Raw genomic sequence first — 16,053 nt, 5'->3', positions numbered from 1 at the left:
GATTACAATGCCGTAAATTCAACCTCAAAAGAACGCCTGAGTAAAAAATGGCAGTCGTTCAAAGATTCAAAATGGCAGGTTCAAGAAATCTTTGAACGGCCGCCATTTTGTAACGGGTGATCCTTTCGAGGCGCGGTTTCCGGCATTGAACTCTGCTAGCTAAGCCCTTTAAACTGATGTGCATATTGACCTATGCTCCTATTTAAGATTTCCTTCTGACTCCTCGTGGGACGTCCCCATGATATGACAGAAAATTGATAGTTCCTTAAAAAAAGTAGATTTTTAAGTGTGGTGTTGATGTGAAAAATCTTATTGATTTATCTGTTGTCGTTTAGAAAATATTAAACCGGTCCGGGACTTTTGGGACAGTCTGTATAATATTTTTATACACGAATCGGAAAACATAATTTTCGGAATCAATAATAGCGATACAATAAATGCCATTATCGTTACGCAAAACCTCAAACAAATAACACATTGTCGTGTACCTGTTATGCCAATAATGACCAGACCAGATAACACGGTAGTTTATCGATTGGCGATATCCCAGCAACCGATGTCGGTTTCGATATATCGATAAATCAATTTGCTCTCTGCTTGTGACACCCGCATCTGATAACCACAACTCTCATCAACACATGGTTTGCTAGGTACTTAATTAACATCTGTACAATGACATGCACTTTTGTTTTTGCTGTTTTCAAACCGATAAAAGAAAGTGTGTTATTTTTTTACATTGAGGAGTAAATGAATAATGCACTTGTAGTTGGAGAGTTGATTTTAGCTCATTTGTCCCAAACAGATTTCTTTTTTAATGTCCAATTACACAAAGAGTAATAATTTTATTACAACTCATAAATTATAATCGGTAACATTTCATGCCCTTATTCTTAATTATTTATCTTTACCTTAAAATACATATACTCTGACGGGTCAGGGTAGAATAAATATAATTAAACTTGATCTAATTCTATATATAACCCAATGTTTGAGCTTTTCAATTTTGTCACATATCACAACCCATATAAAGTATTGTTTTTATCCATATATGTTTGTTTATGAATAAGAAACTAGGCTGAACTACAGCAGGTAAAAAATATGGACCCTTCTATTAAACCGATTCAATTCTATATTAACTTTAACTTGATTGATATAACAAAGTCTTACTTGAGTAATCCTGATGGATTGACATTACGATTGCTAAGGTAAGACCTCATTGTTTCAGATGTAGAAATCCAGAGGCTAATATGATTGGTAAATTAAAACTTCGCCATTTAAACGTCTACAAGTAAACTTTTTATAATTTTTATAAAGTACTAAGCAGTTTGCTGTACAATGTAATCATCATATCTACGTCAATAAAGGATCAATAGCTGCTATTATAATGTAATATGAGAACATTTCAATAGCATGTTAGAAATTGTTTGCCTCTAGAGACAAATTGCTAAAAATTGAATTAGCGAAGAAATTATCACAGACAGCAGAAACGAAGTAAACGTAACCTTCAATTATGTCATTTTCAAATACATACAAGAAGACTTTTTAATGACAGATATTTTAACCAATCCGTTGTTTCCCATCTGACGCTGTATCGAGATTCCCGCCATTTCCACTGCCTGACAGCTGACATGTGCCTTTCTCCCGCCAAAGTGATAAAGCCGATAGTGGATGTTTCCTAGGAGGAATTTAACTACAACATGTTTCCGACTGTTTCTCAATCGGAATGAATGCAGAAGAATTCAATAAAAATGTACTATGTTATTGAATGGTTATTAGAAAGAGTCCACGACGTTTAGCAATATAAATGTTAATATGGGGGTTCAGGTTATGAGGTAGTTTAGATTATATGCTAGGTGTAAGTTAAGGTCATGGTTTCTTGAAATGGATATAGTAAAAATGTAGAGATATGACCACATTTTATGAAAATAACGATTGTAAATCGTGTAAAACATAGTAAAAAATTAAATACCGTACTACATTCATGTGAATTCATAAAAATAATCTTTTCATTTTGCAATTTAGTTTGCCCAAAGAATAGTCCAGTATGACAAAAATATTGTCCACAACACGGGCTTCAACCCTTGCTACTTTTTTCAACCTTAGCTTGTGTAGAGACACTTTATGCCCTTTTGATTGCACATAGTATTATTTATCTTAAACAAAGAATGATAAATTATGAGTCATTATACACACACAGAAAATCGTCTTATGCATCCAAAACGTTGGTAGAAATTTTAATTTGAAACAAACTTTACTACGCTTTGTTTGATTAAGTCGAGAGTTTCTGCAACGTAAAGAATAGTCCTTTGGCCTTCACATACTTCAGCAGAAACAAGTAGCAAAATAAAGCATGTCATTCCCATACTTAGCAACAGAACAAGAGGTGCCACACATTTGCATGTACTAGGAAACTAGGAACTGTGTCAACTGTATGTAGATTCTCTGGATTTATTGTCATCTTCGACGCCTTGAATGGAAGAAAAGATTGTATTTTGTCTCTAGTGTTCGCCGCAAATAGTGAGAGTGGTATTGTCAGTATCGCAATATAAATAGTGAGATTTTACCGTTGTTGTGTACAAGTGGTCCTACATTGTGATACTGGAGATCCTTAGATGCTACACGGTTTTTTATTTGTCACTTTCAAGATATTTTAATCTAGGATTTTATATTTTAACTGATTGTGGAACAAGAAAAAATAGGGTAACGAATATTAAATCCCTGCTTTAAAGGTTATCCAATGAGATGGAGACGCCAACTATGTGCGTATTTTAACCCCATATATGAGGATTGAAGAATGAGTGTGGAATGGAGTGAGATGATCTGTGCAGCTTTTTTACTACCTACAGCTGTTTCATTAGCCAGGTAAGGTCCAATGAACAGGCACCGTCGAGTCCAGTTTCGACCCAACAAAAACCTACTGACTTTTCTAAGGATCGAACCGGCAACATTTTGATTGTCAGGCGTAGCAAGTCTTGTGTGATTTGTACAATATACCTTCTTTGTTTGAAGTTCATTGTTGGTGATAAAATGGGGAACTCTGCTGACACATTTTCTTGATATTCGAACTATAAAGGAGTATCTGCAAGAACCCCGTGCTATTGTCTGAAGATTCTAAATTAGGGACTACGCCCCAAGTGTCCCAGTGTAGGAGGAGTAGCATCTGATATTCGAGTGACATATAGACGTATCGCCAATCCAGCCATTATGTCTATGTAATTTATAGCCTGTTGTTATTGGCTAGACCCTCACACTGTTCTCATCATACGGTCCTGACACAAAAAACATGTTAACATTGAAAGTATGGCAGTTGAAACGTTTCCTTTTTAATGTTTTTTCTTCGACATATTTTCAACTTTTTTTAGCATTATTTTGAATTCAATTGAATTTTTTAACATCTAGTAGAGGGTTATTCATATAGATGCACATTTGCGTGAGATTATGTGTGTATAAATAAATGTATATATTCTACTGGAACTATTCAGATTTTGCCTAGTCATTACCTACAACAAATCATCCCCTGTTTATCCTCTAGGATTTGCTGCACCTGTTTTTGATAAATCAAAGTAAATTATTTCTTCCAATTTAGAAAACAGCACTATGTCAAATAAATGTTGCTCCGGCCAATTTACTCTGTCGCATCTTAAACTAAAGTAGATCAGGGATTATCTATGCTGTCTGATTCCCTATTAAAATTTTATTATTGGAATTATTTGCTTGATCCGCTTTTCAATCTTTTACATACTGTATATGCTTTTTTGCTTTATTTTAATATTGCTATTTGCTCTCGGAATTTGCTCTGAACTCTTTCCTACTGCATTTCAACCAATCCATTATCTAGTCTTTTTTACCCATACACATAATTTCACGGCTGTACGATTTACTTGAAAGCTGCTGAACCAGTTTTAATTTCGTTTAACTAATTTTGACGAATCAAAAATGTACATTCCCTAATCATAGGAGTAGTTGTCAAGAGCTTTATTTTGGTGCCTTCAGCGGTTTCCTAACACATTCCCCAAAAATTAAATTTAGGTAGTAAGTTGTAGGTTAATATAAATAGAGAAACATTTAAAAGAAATTTTGGTTTATCTTTGCACTCTGTAAAGATATACATTTTATATGGATTAAATCTTAAGAAAGATTTCGAGATGAATCTCCAGAAAAGGTAGGTACAACTTTAATTATAAAATTAAATTCAATAAACCGAAACAACAATAGTTTGGTTATCTCCCTGATGTTTGCTGACATAACGTAATCTATGTTTAAGGACAAAGTCAATACGATTTGTACTTAAACTAAATTACTTGGGCTACCAATGTTGATTGAGCGAACAATCTATCTGTAACCTATCTTTGTTTACCATAACATTGTTACTTTTTAAACACTTGAACAGAAACTAAAATTCTGAAAACAATCAATTCATAGACGATTATGGTGGGTTTTGTGATTGTAATGTTATTGTAGTTTTAGTTTGAAATTGTGAATCCATCCGATCAATATATTTAGGAAACTCTAATATTGAAACGCCTATATTAGTCATAAAAATTTTCTGTATAAAGTTATATTTGTAGTGAATTGTAAACGCAATTGCATCGGGTGAAACTACCGTACGACTTCTCTACACAGTTATATTCTACGTGAAGAGTTGAATGTATACCATGGTTGTTCAATCAATACAGTATATTTTGTATATGACAAATTGTTGATAAATTCTTGTTGCATAATGTTTGTACCGAAATAATTTCCAAAATTCATAAATTAAACAAACTGATACAAGCGTCCACTGATTTTAACGAAATTTCGGTTAATTTCAAACCAACACCACGATTATGTATAAACCATTATTTCCGATATTCTAATACGCACATGATAATTCTTTAGAAATAACACCATTGGGAAACACAAGATAAATAATGACTCGTGCCTATTTCATACCTTTTGTTGGGAATTTGTATTATTTTTGACAGATGAGCGGGCAAGGCACAGCTGTTTCATTGCTGGGTGTGTTCCAATGATAAATCCCCTTCAGCGCCTCTTTCCGCACTCCAGCTGGTTTGGCGAGATTGGCGTGAATTTACGCTGTTCACCAACAGCTGTTTAGCTCTATTTAGCACAAGATTGTATGAAAAGGATGCAAAGTACCTAGTGAAAAACTTAGATAACTATGGTGCTTAATGTAACTGAACACTTTCAAGTAAGTACCTTCGGAATTTTTTAGTTTTTCTCAGTGCTTGGAGCAAAGTTTCATGATGTGTTACGATTTTTTTATTGTAAGAAATTCAACTAGTTCGTTATTCCTTTAAAGTTATTCTAGTCAAGATTTGCAGGACTTGGAACAACTTTTAGGATACAAGACTTCTTTTAGAGACCTACGGGAGATTTAAAAATTGTTTTTACTATGGAACATTTTGTAATATTAAAACTACATAGAAAAATAAAACACAAATTTTTCAAGGGGTGGTTACGTAGCAATGTTGTAATTGTTTTCATCACAACACTTTATTTTGGATATTACGATGAACGATTGAACTAATTTATATTAGGAAAAACAATCAGTACAGCCAGGAATAATTAAACCCAATAAGATTTGTAGCATATATCAAATACATTATTAGTTTGTATTCCAATGGATCCTTATACTTACTACTTTATTTATTTTTATTCTATTTCTCAGTGTTTGTTTAATGATGAATTTTGTTTTAATGAACGTTTTCCTTCCAATGTATAGTAGAAGAGTATGCTAAACACACACAACTAAGAAAAGACTAAACGATAGATACACTGACATATGTCAGAATGTGTGCTTTAGAATCTGAGGTCGCTGGTTCGAGTCGCCCCTCGTATTGGGCTTCCAATCAATGATGTCATCTAACGAACTATCTACGTTTGATGGCAATAATACCTGGGCTTGGACGTTCCCTCACACAAGTATAAATCCAATTGATTGACTTATACACAACTCTTATAATATTTGCAGTGAATAATCATACAAAATGTGTATTTTCTACTACCACTGGATTACAAAACGAACCCGAAAGCGTTTTCATATCAGATTAATTCGTTAAGCTTTAGGCATTGTTTCTGTTTGTCGAACATGAATTTGAAATAATCAAAAACAAACATTGTTTATTCTGAAACCATCTTGTTTTGCGAATAAAAACATACGGTTGGCGGACGGCATTACAGGATTGTTAATTCTAAAATGACTACTGTTTTCCAGTTCATATTGATAATTGAAATACATAATTTAGTTTTTAAGCTGATACCACTGATACACATGCATTTTCGAAACAATTATATCTTAACATTACCGCGTAATAAAAAAAAAAAAAAAACACCATTCTGATATTTGTTATATATTTTATAAGCTCTAAAATAAACATTGTAGGTCTCAATACTAATTTATTTTTATTTAGAATCCGTTCCCAACAAATGTAAGCCTTTAAAGCTGCTTAGATAATGTTGATAAGAAATTAAATTAATTCGATACAATTTAGGGGTTGCCTTTCGAACATGATCATCAAAATGCAATCGTAGCACATCGGCAAACTAAGATGCTGCGACAAGATGGTTTAGTTTTAAAACAGCAGAGAAGCAGTTAAGCTACAGTATCTATGACGTCACAATGTTTGCAATATTCAAGGTCACCCAATTGTTCCAGAATCAAGCATGTACACTGTACAAATGGTTCAGAAACCCAAATAGAAAAGCACTCAGGGAAAGGCTTGATAACAAAAACTGAAGAGATGTTTACTTGGCAGAGAAAGCTTGAAGAACATCTGTGGTGGATCAAGGGTTATGGCCAGACTGTCAACAAAATATATTCCAGTATTCCGCTCTTCTACAACTTTGGGGAGTTAAGCACAAATACTTGAGGGAGCGAGCTGGTCTAGTGGTTAGATCGCGGGACTTCGGTTCCAGAGGTCCCGGGTTCAAATCCCGCCAAATCACCAATGGATTTTATACATATGATAATGCCGCAACCCATAGAGCCTGAAGTAATGTGAAAAACAATCCTGGGCTCGTGTCTAGCGTCCTAGGAGAAAAAAAGCACATATACTAATTTAGAGAACATTAAGAACTAGCAAATTAATTTTCTTTATCCATCCATTCAAAGTGGAGGGATTTTATTTATTTATATGTGTGTCCGATAACAAGATACTGGAGTAAAATCATCCTATTTTGAGGAAATTCGCTACAAACGTGTAAACCTACATTTATTCGAACGAGTTATCGAACCAGTATGAACGGACTGTGGGAACGTGGTTTTATGAGGTAAAAATATAAATTATTAATAACAAAACATGATACACTTAAACCGGTAACTGGACTGAGCTGATCTGAAAAAAGTCCGGTTCATACAAAATATGATAATTCTACAATAAAACATAACATTCATGATATTATCTTGAAGATTGAATTGTTTTACAACAAAGTCAGTACATTTACGTTGCAGTAAGAACATCAATAGCATAGTACTTTGAGTAGGAAAGATTAGCTGTAAACAAATAATAAGTCAACCCTGTTGTAACAACCAGAAATATTATTTATAATATCACGCTGTGATTAATATTTTATGAAACTGATATTTGCATGTAATGCATTTACAATTTGATGGAGATGGACAACCGAATCGATGCGTATTATTGAATTGTGGTCTGTTTTATCAAAAACCTTTACTAACTTGCATCATTAAAAGTTTCATGTGGGAGATTTAGTTTTATTTTATAAAACTAGACCTATGTAACTGATTTCAAATGTGCCATTTTTCTGGAGAATTTTATGAGTAGAGTTCACACTATATGAAAAGTGAATGATTACCCTTTGGTGGTTTTAGTGACTGCTGACCACCTTTTAGTGTTTTAATTCATAAGTGTTATTTAATTAATTACATTAAATTATAATCTTGTTCATTTGTTTATCCAAAGAAATACACGGGTTACAATCACCATTCGTATTTGAGAGTTTTCATCTACAAAGACTTTACCTGGTGGATCCCCCAGTCCTTATTATATAGGTGAATCTGGAATCGAATTTGCTTTAGGCTAGGATTCATAATAAAAACTATATTTTTACCCTTGACTCAATTTGCATACAAACTATGATAGCCCTATGTACTTCAGGTTTTTCTTTTCTTTACTTTCCATGGTGGCTGACGGCGGCAAACCGTAGAAACAAAACTATTTGTACAATGCTGATTTTGGAGGTAACGCCCGAATGATTCATTACAGTTCATTAAAGATTGCTCAGAGGAATGCGACGCTGCGAAATCTTATCAGATTTACCTTGTATTACGTGCTAACTCAGGCATTTGTGTTATCTGCATGAATACAAACCAAAACAGTTACTTTGATGGCTTAGCATAGGGAATATTGACAATATTAAGAGTAACAACAGCATTAATTCATGTTTGGAACTATACTTTAGGTACCAAATTGAAATCAACGTTTCAAATTTGAATTTTAAAAGCTTTAGACTCTTTAAATTCGAACGACTGTAAACAAACTTACACAGATAATCGTTTTCACAATTACGATTTTAAAATGATAAATATCATTATTTAAAAGTAACAATTTTCTGTAAGAATAAGTTACTTTGCAATGTCAGTTGGTTAAGCTGAACTCTAATTACTTAAGCACATGCCGCTAATAAAGCCATATTAAAACTAATACTTAAAAATCAAGATGCATTAAACACAAACTATAATGAATAAAAAACTAGAATATGTTCATTAGAAACATTGAAATATAAACGTAGATTGTTATTAAAGTAAATCAACGTTTTGAAGCAAAAAATAATCGAAAGAACTGAGTATGGAGTATGGAGTATTATACAAAAAACAAGTCATTTAGCATGTGCTTTAGTTTAAGTGCTTATCGCAAAGAGATTTTTTTAAGCAAAACCTATCCAAAAAGATCACCCTCTGACTATTGTACATTTTGGAATTGTTTTATTGCTAGTGTTAATACGGTAGGTTACATAAAAATGTGATCAATATTTGGATCAATATAATAAACGATATCGCAAATAGACTAACTCCTTCACACTAATCAAGTGACATCAAATAAGCTGAGGAATAAATGAAGCAGCAATTGAGTTAGAAATACGTCCCCTCCAAAAAGGGCGGACTTAAGTTATTTTTGAGGGAGAATAAACACCAGAGAGAAATACACTCTCGGGACACAATAGCAGATAAAGTTAACAAAGTCGAGGGGGTACGATCTTAAAGCTGTGAATGTGAGTTATTTGGACATGTTTGTATTCTGGCCTTTACTTTATATATCACAAACATAATTGGATCCTTATGACACGACATAGCGTTGGAATTGGTTCTGCAAATGCAATATTGCTACTAACTTCAAAGGTATGAGATCAAAAATATTTTTCGTGTAACCTACTAGGTATCAAAAATATTACTTTTGATATTAAGGTTAACTACGACAAATGAGTAAATGATTATTTTTCTTTGAGTTTTAAATGTTTATGGTGCATTTATGTCATTAGAATTCAAGATCATTATTAACTGATCGCCAAATGTCAAAATGGCGTCAATATGCAGAATAAAACTAGTTTGGAATTAAACCTGCGACCTTCAGATTTAAACGCGATTGCGGTAGTCTCATAGTACCAATAAAATACGCTTTGCAATTCGATAGAGATTTGTTTACTAGCAATATTGAGGTGCACTATTTTTTAACCATATACGTTGTAACTTGTTCCTACCTGTTGTGTGATACAATTGATAGCTCAGTGTATAATTCTATAACAGTTTCCATTATTTTTTAAAGGGACATAAAGCACAATAGGGTCATTAAACAATTCAATAGGTCACGACTGTCTAGAAGCAAGCAAATACATTTTTTGCCTTACTAGGGTAAAACCTCGGCTAATACAAGTAATGCAACCAGTAAAACCAAGTTTATGGGTGATATAACCACGAAACAGCTGTTTAAACGACAGTTTGCTATAGTGTGGATGGAAATCAACGGTTGGCCCATTTCCAGCGCGAGGCAATTCCCTCAGAATGCTGTCTTGGTTTTTAAGGGTGTCAAACCTGCCAATGGCCAATACTCAAGAATTATTTAAGGCTGTATTACTTATGTACGTCAATCTCCTATATAGTATTTTACCAATGTTTTCAATAAGACATAAGAAATAAAATCATTATGAAATAGGACAATACACCAAAATATCACCTATTGTTGATATTTAGTATTAAATGCATCTTGATTTGGATTTTTAATGGGTTATCTTTTAGCCTATGGCAGTAGCTTTTTTGCTAAAAAAAAACAAAAACGCCATTTAAATGAACATCATATATATTCTGACCACCTTATCGAGTACGGATTGTTTGCGGATCTAACTACGTTAACAACTATCTGATTCGATTCAATTAGTTAGTTTGAACAATTAAAAGAAGTCATCCAGTAGTCTAGTGTTATCTGGAATATTATAGGAATATTATAAAAGAAAAAAAAATTACAGAACTGAGACTCAAATGAGAACGTAGATTACGATTGTTAGTTAGTTTTATAATTATTAAAACTGTACTCATAACTAAAGAACCTAAGTTCAGATGCAAAATTTCAAATAATATGACTCAAATAAAAGTTTAATTTATACTTTACTTAATATAGAATAATCCATATTATCCGACGAAATTAAGTACCGGCAGTAAAATTAGAGAATTTGAAAACAATTAATTATTGTAAAATAAATAAGGTAAAAAAAAAACTATTATAGAAAGTTCTAAAAAACCAACAAACACATGGGCTATATTATAAATTATTTAGCATTACTTAAAAACTATTTTACTCTAAATGTGTTCAAAAAAAAAAAAAACTCTTTTGTTCAGTTGTCTTTTGTAAACATGGTTACTCAAAAAATTAATCGAAACCAAACGATTCTTAAAAAAAATTTCTACTATTTACTTTTCATGTTTTAAACCAATCCATCTGATTCGATCCAACTAATGAATTGAAAAATATAATTGGAATAAATTATTTGTCAAAGTAAGGCTATGGTCTACAAATGACATGTGAAAAGCTACGTGAACATGAAGTAAAGAAAGCAAGTAACTGTACAGAAATAATTAAACGCCTAGCAACCTGTTAAAACTTCTGAAATGAAATCCACTTCTACACATTAGTACTACAGTTAACATATTGTAAAAACCGTTATTAAAAACCCACAGTAAAATAATGAAACATAAATAAAGGTAAAAGAAACGAAGTTACTCTTCCAAACAACAAACAAAATTATTGGAATAATAATTAGTTTTAATCTATACACTGGTTCGTATTAACAATTACAATTTATACAAATAAAAGTACGAATACTATTGTAAATATGGATACAACTGTCTGGGTAGTCAAGTTACTATAGTTTGGTGCAAGCAAGATTGGTTCGGAACCCAGAAGCCATATGTTATTGTTATTAAATTTATTATAGTTATAAAAAATCAATGATACGTTCTAGCAAGTTTATGTTAAGTAGTAACAAGGCCAGGGTGCATCCCGTTCCTTAAAAAACATAAAATTGCAAATCCCGTTGAATCACTAACAAACGCTCAAATCAGACATTCCAATACAAAACATCAATAAGTCTTAAAGTTACTATTAATAAAAAAAAAAAATACTATCTTCAGGAGATGAATGATTGACCTACATTTTGGTCCCTGAGAGATGATATTTTACCAACAACAATAAAGTTATTCACACCATAGAACGCGTATAACAAAGAGAGGGTTAGGCAGCCAGTTTCAGCTCTTTCTCACACATTCTGTTCTGTGGTTGCGGTATTGGTTTATCGATTTGGCGACCCTTTTAATCTCTGCAACTTCCATTAGGCCGTAATTGTTCGATGCAATTCCAGTATCTGAATATCGTAATGAGTCAGGAAATGCAGGTAACTGGTCACGGTAATAGAGGAATGTCATTTGTGGAACATCTATCTAACAGTGGCTTTAGGTATATAACTCGACTTTATATTACTATTTTTAGGTAGTTTTGGAATAGAACTGACCGTAGTCTGAGCCACCGATCTTTGTCGAATACGTAAACTTTTAAACTAAACCAAACTAATGTGTAGAATCTTACCTACCTGTACCTCAATAATCTATAATTGAATGCTATACACGAAAATGAAAAAAAATCGAATGAAGTGCAAGATTTTTTTTCTGAGTCAATTATTGGTGAAGATCAGATGCTTATAGCCTGGGTCATTTATCATAACATGGGTTAATTATCATGGACCACTGGGCTTAGTTTTGAACACGAATATTAGAACAGAAACAGTATGGATCATTATCAAAAACAATATGCAAATTACGCTACTGGCCCGAATGCCTTTCATAGCTATAACGGCTGGTTTGACAGTTTATGACATGTTTACCTTCGGGTCAGTGTTAACAATTGTTTATATTTATGTCATGCCGTGTTCCTGTTCTATTCATGGTTTTGAACATAAAAAAATACCGACTTTCTAGTGATCGAACAGGACTCCCGTATCTGTTGGCACAAACAACCGAATCAAAATACTGATCGATATATCGAACAAAATCTATCGAATAATCGATATTTTCATTCGGTTGTTTGTGTCAACAGATACGGAAGTCTACCCGATCGAACAGGTTATTGGTATTAGTATAGTATAGTATTAGTATTAGTATAGGCATATTAGTTATCCGTTTATTGTTACGGTAGTTCAACCACTAAGCTAGCCTGCTGTATGGAGCCTTAAAATAACATTCTTTTTAAGAACAATCTACCTACACAGTTCAGGGTGTATAAGTTGACTACAAGTTTACTCGTACCTACTCCTTTACACCAGTGGCTGTAGAGCTCACATAACATAAAGGTTGCCGGTTAGATCCTGAAAAAATGCCGTAGTTCTTTGATGGTTCGAAACTGAACACAGCTGTTCCTGATTATTGGGATTAAAAAAATGTTCTTGGCTTAAGGAACAGCTTATCTCAGTCAGTAACACGGATCATCTCACTCTATTCTACACTCACCCTATCCCTTAAAGTTACGAATACTACCCAGTAAACCACTGGTTGTAATTCAGGCTATGGAAATGCCACCAACACCTTTCGCAGCAGATTTCGCAAGCTGCGTGTGGTCTTCAAGGAGTACAAGAGTTACTTATCTTTTAGACTCCACGATTTTCCGGTCCATTTCCTGCACACGACACTCGAGCCATTTCTATACTTAGCTAGTGAAGAACAAGAGACGCCATTCATATGCATGTACATACGTTAGGGAACTGTGTCAGCAAGTGACGTCAGAGCCATATTGTCATCTTGAAACTGAAAACATTTCATTTTTGTCTGAATAGAAGGAGGGCCGAGGAAATTGGGAGTTTTACGTAACGAACATTTGAAAAGAAGTTTTAGATGAATAGAATATTTTGAGTGAAGGTAAAAATGATGAAGTGAAATACTTGATAAGCTGAGTGGCGAAACGTATTAAATTATTTATGAAAGAAGTGCGTTCAGTTTTAGATAAAAAAGTACAGTTAGATTCGATCAGTACCGTGAGGTTCGATTGATTAGGACCGTGAGGTCCTAAGTTCGCCTCAATAAAGAAGGATTTTCATTTCATTTCATTTCATTTCATTTCATTTCATTTCATTTCATTTCATTTCATTTCATTTCATTTCATTTCATTTCATTTCATTTCATTTCATTTCATTTCATTTCATTTCATTTCATTCCATTCCATTCCATTCCATTCCATTCCATTCCATTCCATTCCATTCCATTCCATTCCATTCCATTCCATCCCATCCCATCCCATCCCATCCCATCCCATCCCATCCCATCCCATCCCATCCCATCCCATCCCATCCCATCCCATCCCATCCCATCCCATCCCATCCCATCCCATTCCATTCCATTCCATTCCATTCCATTCCATTCCATTCCATTCCATTCCATTCCATTCCATTCCATTCCATTCCATTCCATTCCATTCCATTCCATTCCATTCCATTCCATTCCATTCCATTCCATTCCATTCCATTCCATTCCATTCCATTCCATTCCATTCCATTCCATTCCATTCCATTCCATTCCATTCCATTTCATTTCATTTCATTTCATTTCATTTCATCAGTACCATCCCGACAAGTTTACAAAGATGAGAAGAGGGTTTGTGTTGAATTCACGAGGTGACGGGTTTGTTACTAACTAGGATCTGTTGTTTTAACCAGACCATTTATTACAACCCCAATAATCGAGAACAACTTCACGACCAGTTACGGACTAGTAAAAAGCCTTTCAAATTTCTTACTAGCTATTTACTTATTTAACATTTATTAAACTTTCCAGCGTGTCAATTCTTACATGGTTGTATGTTGCTTAAAAACTACTCGATAGTCTTATATTATAATGTTAGGTTATCTACCTAGTGTTGTAAAGTTATTTAAAAAGTAGGAGATTTTTACTTATAGTAATTACTGCGTTTTAAATCCACCTATATAAGAATAAGATAGGCGAAGGATAATAAATGTTGAATGAATAACAAAGTCAAAGACTTATTACCATGAATAGCAGACAGAGCTCTTCTATGTTTAGTTTCCAATCATTGTACTATAGTATAGGGTTAAAAATACTAAATAAATAAATTGTAATGTGAAATCTACAATTGAAGTATAAATTACCTTTTCTCCTCAGCCTCGTCCCTAGAACAAAAACATTTCAATAGAAATAATACTCTAGGTTATATAGTTAATACACTGTGAGTCTTATTTATATTTTACAAATAAAATGAATAATTACAAACAATAATAGAAACCTATTAACAATACACTCTCAAAAATCTTAATTGGAGTTCCAAATCATCCACAGTGAAATAATTATAATATAGTGAAATCAATACTATTTTCAGACCTTATAAGTACCTGTTTAATAAAGGAACAAAGTTGCAAAAAGTTTATTCTGGAACGATTTGTATTATTCAATTCAAACAAACCACTCTCTGTATAAGTGTATACAGTGTTTTAAATGTTGTAAGTAACAGTTCAGGAAGGCCATTGGTGAGTCCTAGAGTCTGCAAACTCGATCCTACTGATATTCGATACTTTAGTAATGCTGTTCTGTTGTTTACATATCCTACGAACAGATAATCCTGAACATGATACATCGTGTTTGATCATTATGGCTACTATACCACAGTCTTACACACATAAGAAACACTAACTAGCTATATACAGAGGAAGTGACAAACATTATATAAGTTGTGCTATCGAGGTTGTTGTAGTATGGACTGCAATGATTCGGTAAGAGATGTACTTTTTAGAGTACGTTAGAATATAATACTATTATTGACTATAAACCCTAAATGAAAACCTTATTCACATGTAAAAGTATTATCCAGAAAACGGTATTTTTATGCTTTAAAAATTTTATGAGAGTATAAATATATACAAAGTAAATCCTCCGCACATTAGTCTTTAGACAAAATCCAACTTGTATAAGTATGTTTCATCATTTTTAAGTATGCTGTTCTTCCATTTCATAACTTTATATTAAAAAGTGTAACTTTAGTCCTTATAAACTAAACCGTCGACCCTTTGCAGTGAAACTTCTATAAAGACCTATGTGATAGATCTATTTACTCTAAAATCACGTCATGTAACAAAATATTCAACGTTATATCAATATTATTAATAACTTTCCCACAATTCGTTGCAGTTTCAGAGGAATATTTCTTGAAAACTTAACTTTACTCAACTCCGGTTGCAAAACATGGGTTATGCAACTAGTTTTAGATCAAGCTAACCGAAACTTTTAATTTAACACTCAGAGCTTTTACCCAACCTTAAACCGTAGCTGTTGCATGTCTTGTTTAGGTTTGGTCTAGAAATATTGGCCGTCCCGTCAAAACATGTGGGTTATAATCTCTTCTAATAAAGTTCAGGCAGCGAACTCATTATAAAATGATTTGTTGGGGTTTTGAACACGGCTGAGACTTATCAGAACGGTTTAATCTTGTGACGAAATCATTTCGCAGATTCGGGATCTAGACCTACTTAATATTCTCTGGAAGCTTG

General features: G+C 33.2%; 1 protein-coding gene across 1 annotated transcript in view; it reads right to left on the bottom strand.

Annotated features, from left to right (window-relative positions):
* Positions 1-14,678, bottom strand: part of LOC128996499 (thrombospondin type-1 domain-containing protein 4-like) — a 110,331-nt gene extending 95,653 nt beyond the window's left edge. The window contains exon 1 of the mRNA XM_054421873.1: positions 14,662-14,678. The gene's annotated coding sequence lies outside the window, so the exon portion shown is untranslated. The remainder of the gene's footprint in view (positions 1-14,661) is intronic.
* Positions 14,679-16,053: the final 1,375 nt, after the last annotated feature.

This window comes from Macrosteles quadrilineatus, unplaced genomic scaffold (assembly GCF_028750875.1).
Source record: "Macrosteles quadrilineatus isolate MER2022 unplaced genomic scaffold, UCM_ALF_1.0 Scaffold_6__1_contigs__length_79288215, whole genome shotgun sequence".
NCBI classification, from domain to species: Eukaryota; Metazoa; Arthropoda; class Insecta; order Hemiptera; family Cicadellidae; genus Macrosteles; species Macrosteles quadrilineatus.
The sequence above is the reverse complement of the archived record's forward strand: the minus strand, read 5'-3'. Positions and strand labels throughout refer to the sequence as shown.